Here is a 7,183-nt window from a genome sequence, read left to right as displayed (position 1 = left end):
TAGTCATGTTTTTTTGAAGAAATAGAGCATTTCTGACCATTCAGAACGAACAGAAAATTTAAATTATTTTACTAACTTTTACTCAGTTAACCAAATTAATTCAAGTGAATCAGGTTGACATCAAACGTAGCCTATGCAACTCAGCCTGAGTCTCATTGTCACCCAGTCATATCAAATCATTTCTTTGTACTAATGTACAGTACTACGTTTTTCCACTTATTATATTTATTAATTTATATTATAAAATAACTATATTTGTTATTTATATTTATTTAAAATTCTTCCTAAATTATTTACGGTTGAGGTTTTCCTGGTTGAGGATGCTCTCTTGCTGTATGGTACAACACCATTGGGGAATGGAACCTCTCCCACTCTTAATCTTGTAATTGTCCCAAATTGCTCCAAATAAAACAGGCTCTTATAGAAGTGCCTAATGCGCACAACCCCACTATCAGGTAGTCTGCGAAAAGTTAAGTCGACACGCTTTGCCTTAGACAGCCATAGAATTGCTAAATTTGGCGACTGAGAGACAAGAACTCTAAAAAAGGTTATGCTACGACTTATAGTCTCAGATTCATAACTAGTAAAGAGACATCTACCCATCGTAATTAACTGACTGTTGTTAAAGGAAAATAAAATGCGTTGAACAACTAACGAATAAGTAAAGAAGAGTTTACCGGAGACCGCTTTATTAGGATTCGATGATGGTTCGACGTAAATGCACCAAAATATATTTTCAACTTTGAACTTGCTAAACTAGTAGAAAGATCTGCTAAAATTTTGTTTTCTCGTTCAATTAACATAGTATCATGCATTACCAATCATATAAGACAATGTTAAAATTATGTGTTTACTTTCACTTTAAGAACAACCACAGTTCTATTTTTCTTCTTAATCTATTTCAACAAAAAACCTCTATGTTTTATGAAATTTAAAGGTTACAGTTGTTTGAAAAAGTTTGAAAACCTTTACAGTTGTTTTATTTTTTGTTCTCAATACATACATGTATATATATATATATATATATATATATATATATATATATATATATATATATATATATATATATATATATATTAGCTGTGCTACCTGGCATCTCCTGGGTATTAAAAATCAGCTTATAAACAATGAGAAGTAATGGGAGTTGTCTGCCACTAGCTATTAGCTATATATATGTTTATACATTTTTTTCTTTTATGTAAATATATATATATATGACAAATTATCTCCTCACCCCGGTTAACCCGTATGGGTGGTAATTTAGTCTCTAACTCGGGTTTCCTACCAGATACCTAGGAATTTGAGCACTCGCCTCAAGATCTTAGCCATTCCCAACAGTGCACTTTTCTACAACTCACCTGAGTTGATTGCTGTTGGTATTTGGGCAAGCCACATTTTATGCACCTGTGTTATTGCGACCAGAGCCCAATGACTACTGAAATTACAGTTGTTCTTACATCCCAGCATTTTTCAATATCCTCTCCAAGAGGGAGATGTTTCTCTACCATTTCTTTTTCTTCGCTGACTATAATGTGGTCATTGGGTACTGCTATATCTATTAAAGTAGCCTTTCTGTTCTCCTCGTCCAACACCACTATATCTCGTTGGTTAGCTAGGACGTGCTTGTCAGTCCGGATGTAGAGGGCCCAGAGGATCTTGGTGTGGTCATTTTCATTGACCTTACCAGGAGTTCCCCCTTCGCGGTGTTGTGGTTTATTAAGGCCGTACTCATCACATAGACTTCTATACACAACACCTGCAACATGATTATGCCGCTCAGTGTATGCGTTTCCTGCTAGCTGCTTGCATTCGCTGGTGATGTGTTGTATGGTCTCAGGTGCATATTTGCACAGTCCGCATCTAGGATCGTCTCTAGCGTGATAGATCTTTGTTTGGAGTTGCCTTGTCGGGAGCACTTGCTCCTGGGCTGCCGTGATTAGCGACTTTGTATTGGTCGTTAGGTTTTCTCTGTTCAGCCACATATATGTCTGGCGAAGATCGCCAACCTTAGATATTGGTTGGTGGTAAGCACCATGAAGAGGTTTTGTGTGCCAGTCAATTTTCTCATCATCAGGGCGAAGCTCCATTGTAAGAGCAGCCTATTGGAAGTCAGCTGGCAACTTGTCTGAAGTGGCCATGGGGGCTGCATAGGATTTGATGCTTTGTTCCTCCTCTTTCACTGTCTGCTGTACACTTTTGAGTCCCCTACCGCCATATTTCCTATCAATATACAATTTAGTAGTAGCAGATTTTGGTTGGGGGGCTTCAAGCATGGTCAGCTGTTTTTGAGTTGCTCTGTTTCCTTGATGGCTTCCTCAGTTCACTTTGTTATGCCTGCTAGAAATCTTATTACTTGCAGTGCGTAGGTATTTTTTGCCATGACTTGGTTCTTAGCATTGAGCTGGCTCCTTAGGACCTGTCAAAGGCGTTTCTTGCATTCAGTAATGGCTTTTTGAAAGCAAGAAAACAACTTCTGTAAAGTATTTTTTCATCATTTTACACCATAAACTGTAACGTATGCTGCATACTATTAATAAAAACGGGTAGATATAGATCATGTTAAATTACAATGAAAGGCCTTCTGATTATGATGATGGAAAAAGAAAACAAAAGTAAACATTTTGTATGTTTTGCTCTCAAAACATTAAATACATTAAAAGTTAAAATACAATAATAAAAATTGCTGAAACTGATAATGAAACAGCAAAAAAATGCAACAGATCAGTTACATCAAAAATTGCAAAATAAAGAAAATATAAACAGCAACGGTACGTTTACTTGGCATCTTTGAAAGCAAAACCCTTCTTCGAAACATTTTAAGGTAACTCGACTAGAGGAGTTGTCTCTAGCAAATCTTTTAGGTAAAGGAGGCATCATCCCATATGATTCCTCTCTTTTTATAAAGAATTTGTGAAATGTAAATTGCTTCTCCGATGGTTAACAAATGTTTCTATGCTGTTTCCAAAGCTATTCCAATGAGCATGCTATAGTTTTGTCGAGAACCGAATTTATGTTAGAGGTCAGAAAGAAACAAATCTCAAAATCTTTGGTCAAAAAGCGATTTGGTCAAGAACCAAAGTGTTCAAGAACCGAGGTTCCACTGGACTTAGATTAGGAGCACTGTATATACTTGGTATAACATCATCTCATATACACACTTGGTATGGGAGCATTTCATATACTTGGTATAGGAGCATCTCATGTGCTTGGTATAGAAGCTTTTTATATATTTTAAATATGACCATTTATTATACTTTGTTTACCTGCATTCCATATATGAAGTATAATGCTTGAAAGTCTAAGTGATGAATGTTAATTTTAATTTAATTTTTGAAGTGGTCTCACTGCAACTTCCATGATGAACTAATTGGATTATGAGTAACTCTTGTATAGGGTTAACAAACACTTTGATGAGAAGACTACATGTTTACAAACAAATTATCACTTTATTCTTATATGTGACTCCTGTAGTGATATAGAGCCCAGTTTATGGGATACATAATATACTATATCCCACATGTACCTAGTATGTTATGCTGCATTGACCAATTTGTGTTTTCTGGTTTACAGAGATACTCCGAGGGAACACGGTGATAGCGAGTAGACATACTTACACCCCAACAAGAGATGATAGAGAAGGGCTCACTTTAATATGCACGAATACAGCTCATTCAAACCTTGAGAATGTCTACCCTGATATTGTCAAACAAGAAATTACTCTGGATCCACGCTGTAGGTCTACAAGTGTATTAATGCATAACAATAATACTACGTGTTAATAAAAATGAGAGGATAACAAAACCAGAGCTGGTAGTTTTAGTACTAAATAAACTATCTTTTATTATTCCATTATCACACAACCAAACAAGAGCGCAGCAAATGTTTGGAAGCTTTAGGATAAACGCATATGCGCACACAACTCCCAAAAATTATCCAACAACGGCCATATCCAAACCTTTGAACCAAAATCCCATCAAAAAATTTAACCTTTTTTGTTTGGAGTTGTAGTATAATAATGATTAAAACACATATAAACCTATTCAAATCAGCTACCAAGTCTTTGAAAAGAGTCGACAATACCCCAAAACTTCCCCATCTGATCGGATTATACATAACTAGAATAATAATTTGGCCTAAAATTGCCGTTGAAACCTGACAAGCCTTTTCAATCCACAACTTAAAACCAGCCAACAAAACGCCCCTGGAGCCGTTCGTCAGATAGTAGAACCATAAAGCCGAGCGCATTTCACGAGAAAAATGTGCACAATTCTTTTGTCAATGGCATTGTCCAATTGCCGAAATTTTCTGTAATAAACGTAGACCATTTGATGAGTAAACCATAGACCAATTTACAGGTACGAAATTGTGGTACACAGTATATCAGCCTATGTTTTTGTCCAATTACCGAAGGTTCCATTAAATTATCTAGAACATTAGCCAACTTTTTTACACTTTGTGTAAAAGCTAGGGTAGAACTCCAATGCACCTTTATGACGAGAAAAAAAAAATTTTTTGCTCCATTTTGCAGAAAATTTTTTGACACACGCGAATGCTAATACTTGCTGTCTGTTACAGATCGCTGTCAAAACAATTCTAGATTCAAAACAACCAGCTTTCAAACTTTGTATATTAATTACACAACAGCTTGCCGTTTTACTTCTAATATTGCATTTCTCCTATTGCATGGAGATAGATAAACATACAGTCAAACATGGATAACTCGCTCTCGGATAGCTTGAACACATGGTTAACTCGAACAGTTTTGTTTGGTCCGTTTCCACGATAAATTGTTTCAAATAACTCGTACTCAACTTTGTTAGATCTAACATTTTTCTGACCAAAGGCTACTGAGACGGTTGTTATCGCTTTAGAATATCACTTTATTCCTAGCCATAGAGATAAACCTCAGCTTTTAGTAGCTCGTAGGCCTCATTATCACCGTCATTGGCAAAGCATTTTTGTCAACGAATTTTTCAAAGGTTTGGTGACATTTGATTTTTACCAAACATCCGCTTGGCGATGGTCTTTGAAGGCACAGAAAAGCGAGGTAAATTTTGCATAAACTCCAAAAATAATCGGTAAATTTGATTTTGGTTAAAAGGATCAAAAGAAAAAGATTTATTTTTTTCTGAGCATTTCCACAGCAATCAATTTTTGCCAATTTTAATCTGAAAATGTCCTGGCAGTCACATCACATGAAACAACAAACAAATATCAAGTGATAGGAAAATCTGTATACTTTTGTGATAAAACTTTTTTAAACTTCACATTAGAAGCATTAATTTAAAACAATCTATTCATCCTTTTGATTTAAAATATTTTTTGTAAATTTAAATGTCTCTACTAATAAATACTTGGACTTATTACAGTGCTCTAATAACTTGAACGCTCTGATAACTCGAACAATTTCACTCGATCCCGTGAATTTGAGTTATCAGTGTTTGACGGTATAATCTTTTTCTTTCATTATTACTGTTTGTTGTACATAATAACACTCGGTGCATTACAGCTACCATTGCATTTATCCTATTGCACTGCAGTGCTATTTTACTGCTAATATTGCATTTCTCAACCAGCAGTATCCTTTCTTTTTTTATTATCACTTTGGTCGTGGGCTGTACGACAAGTGATTTTCTAGTTATATGTTTTTTGATGTTGAATTGTTCTATTTAGTTACCAAAACCAACTTGCAGTCATAGTTTCAATAAACATGATTGGCTCGAAGCAAACCGAAACTGTGTAGAAAGTTAAACGATTAGACTATTAGATTGTTTTGTAGTTAGTTGCATCATGTATTTATTTTGTTTGCAAAAAAAAATTAGAAAAAAATTATATTTATTTATTGTCAAGGACTCAACAAATTGACAGGTATTTACTTCTATTGGTAAGTAGCTTGTTAAAGTAACACGATCAGGGTTTATTTTAAAGATATTGACTTTGAAGAAGGACATTCTGGAGAACAATCTGTGACTCTCAACCCCGACTTTGATCAGACACTGAAATGCGGTCTCATTGGAGCTGGCGTTACTATCACATGGGACTGTAATGATGTCTGTACGTCAAGGACTGGCAAAGAAACTGTTATTCCGGCTGATTCCGCAAGTGATGAAGATGAACAAGTAATGTCTTGTCATGGAACTGTTCCAGGAACAGGTATATTATGCATTATTACATAAGATATATACCGGATGAATGTCCGTATACCATAGAGTTATCATAATGTTTAGCTTCAGAGCTTGAGCTCACCAGTGAACTTTTACCAGTGCTTCTGATACGAATTAGTATTTTTTGTTTGGTAAAAGAATCTTGGAAAAACATAAATGGTCGTCGACACTGATTGACTTATTTTGATTAGCTAAAATAAAACTGATCATGCAGTTATTTGCTTTGCTTATTTAAAAAGTATGCGCAATCTTGGTTGTTTTTTTATTTTTGATATGTATCAAAATGAGCTCATATACGCATGTTGCATCAAAAACAAATATTTTCAGAATGTTTCATACTATATTGTAGTAAGACGGAGACAAACGCTTATTTAGGAAGTTATCCAATACATGTATGAAAAGACACTGTACATGTACATGTAACTTCTGAATTCTTTGATAAGATAATTCAATCTGTAAAATCACTAATATTTAAAAATAATATGAGTTTGCCAATTTTAACTTTTATTGAACAGTAACTAGTAAACATGTTAAAGTGTTGAGCTAATGTTGTTAACATAAACTAGGCAATAACATTATTGATAGCGACCTTTGGGAACCCAACACTGAATGTTTGGAAGCCTCTAGCGTATAGGTGTCAAACAGATGCTAGCCATTGCATGCATTCAATTTTGATATTTGCTATTCAACAATATGCAAATTTAGTTTTTGATGTAGTTGATCAAAAAGCGACCTTAAACCACCTACTTAGCAATCTGTGTGAGTTTAGTAGAAAAATACAAGTTCTGGTTAGTTCACACTCAGTTTCAAGCACAGCTATTTTGTTTGGTTTCTTCAAAACTTTACCTATGCTATGCTTTGTTTGCCTGACAATAATAAAAACAAAAAGATGAATTTCTAAAAACGAGGTCATATGATACATTTACATTACCATACTTTGTTTGATAAAATATTGTGGTGACATTCGCTAACCTAGCGAGAGAGAAAGTGAGAGAGAAATACCACACTTTTAGCATTTT

The sequence above is a fragment of the Watersipora subatra genome, chromosome 5 (genome assembly GCF_963576615.1).
Source record: "Watersipora subatra chromosome 5, tzWatSuba1.1, whole genome shotgun sequence".
In the NCBI taxonomy this organism is placed as follows: Eukaryota; Metazoa; Bryozoa; class Gymnolaemata; order Cheilostomatida; family Watersiporidae; genus Watersipora; species Watersipora subatra.
This window is presented reverse-complemented; position numbering follows the sequence as displayed.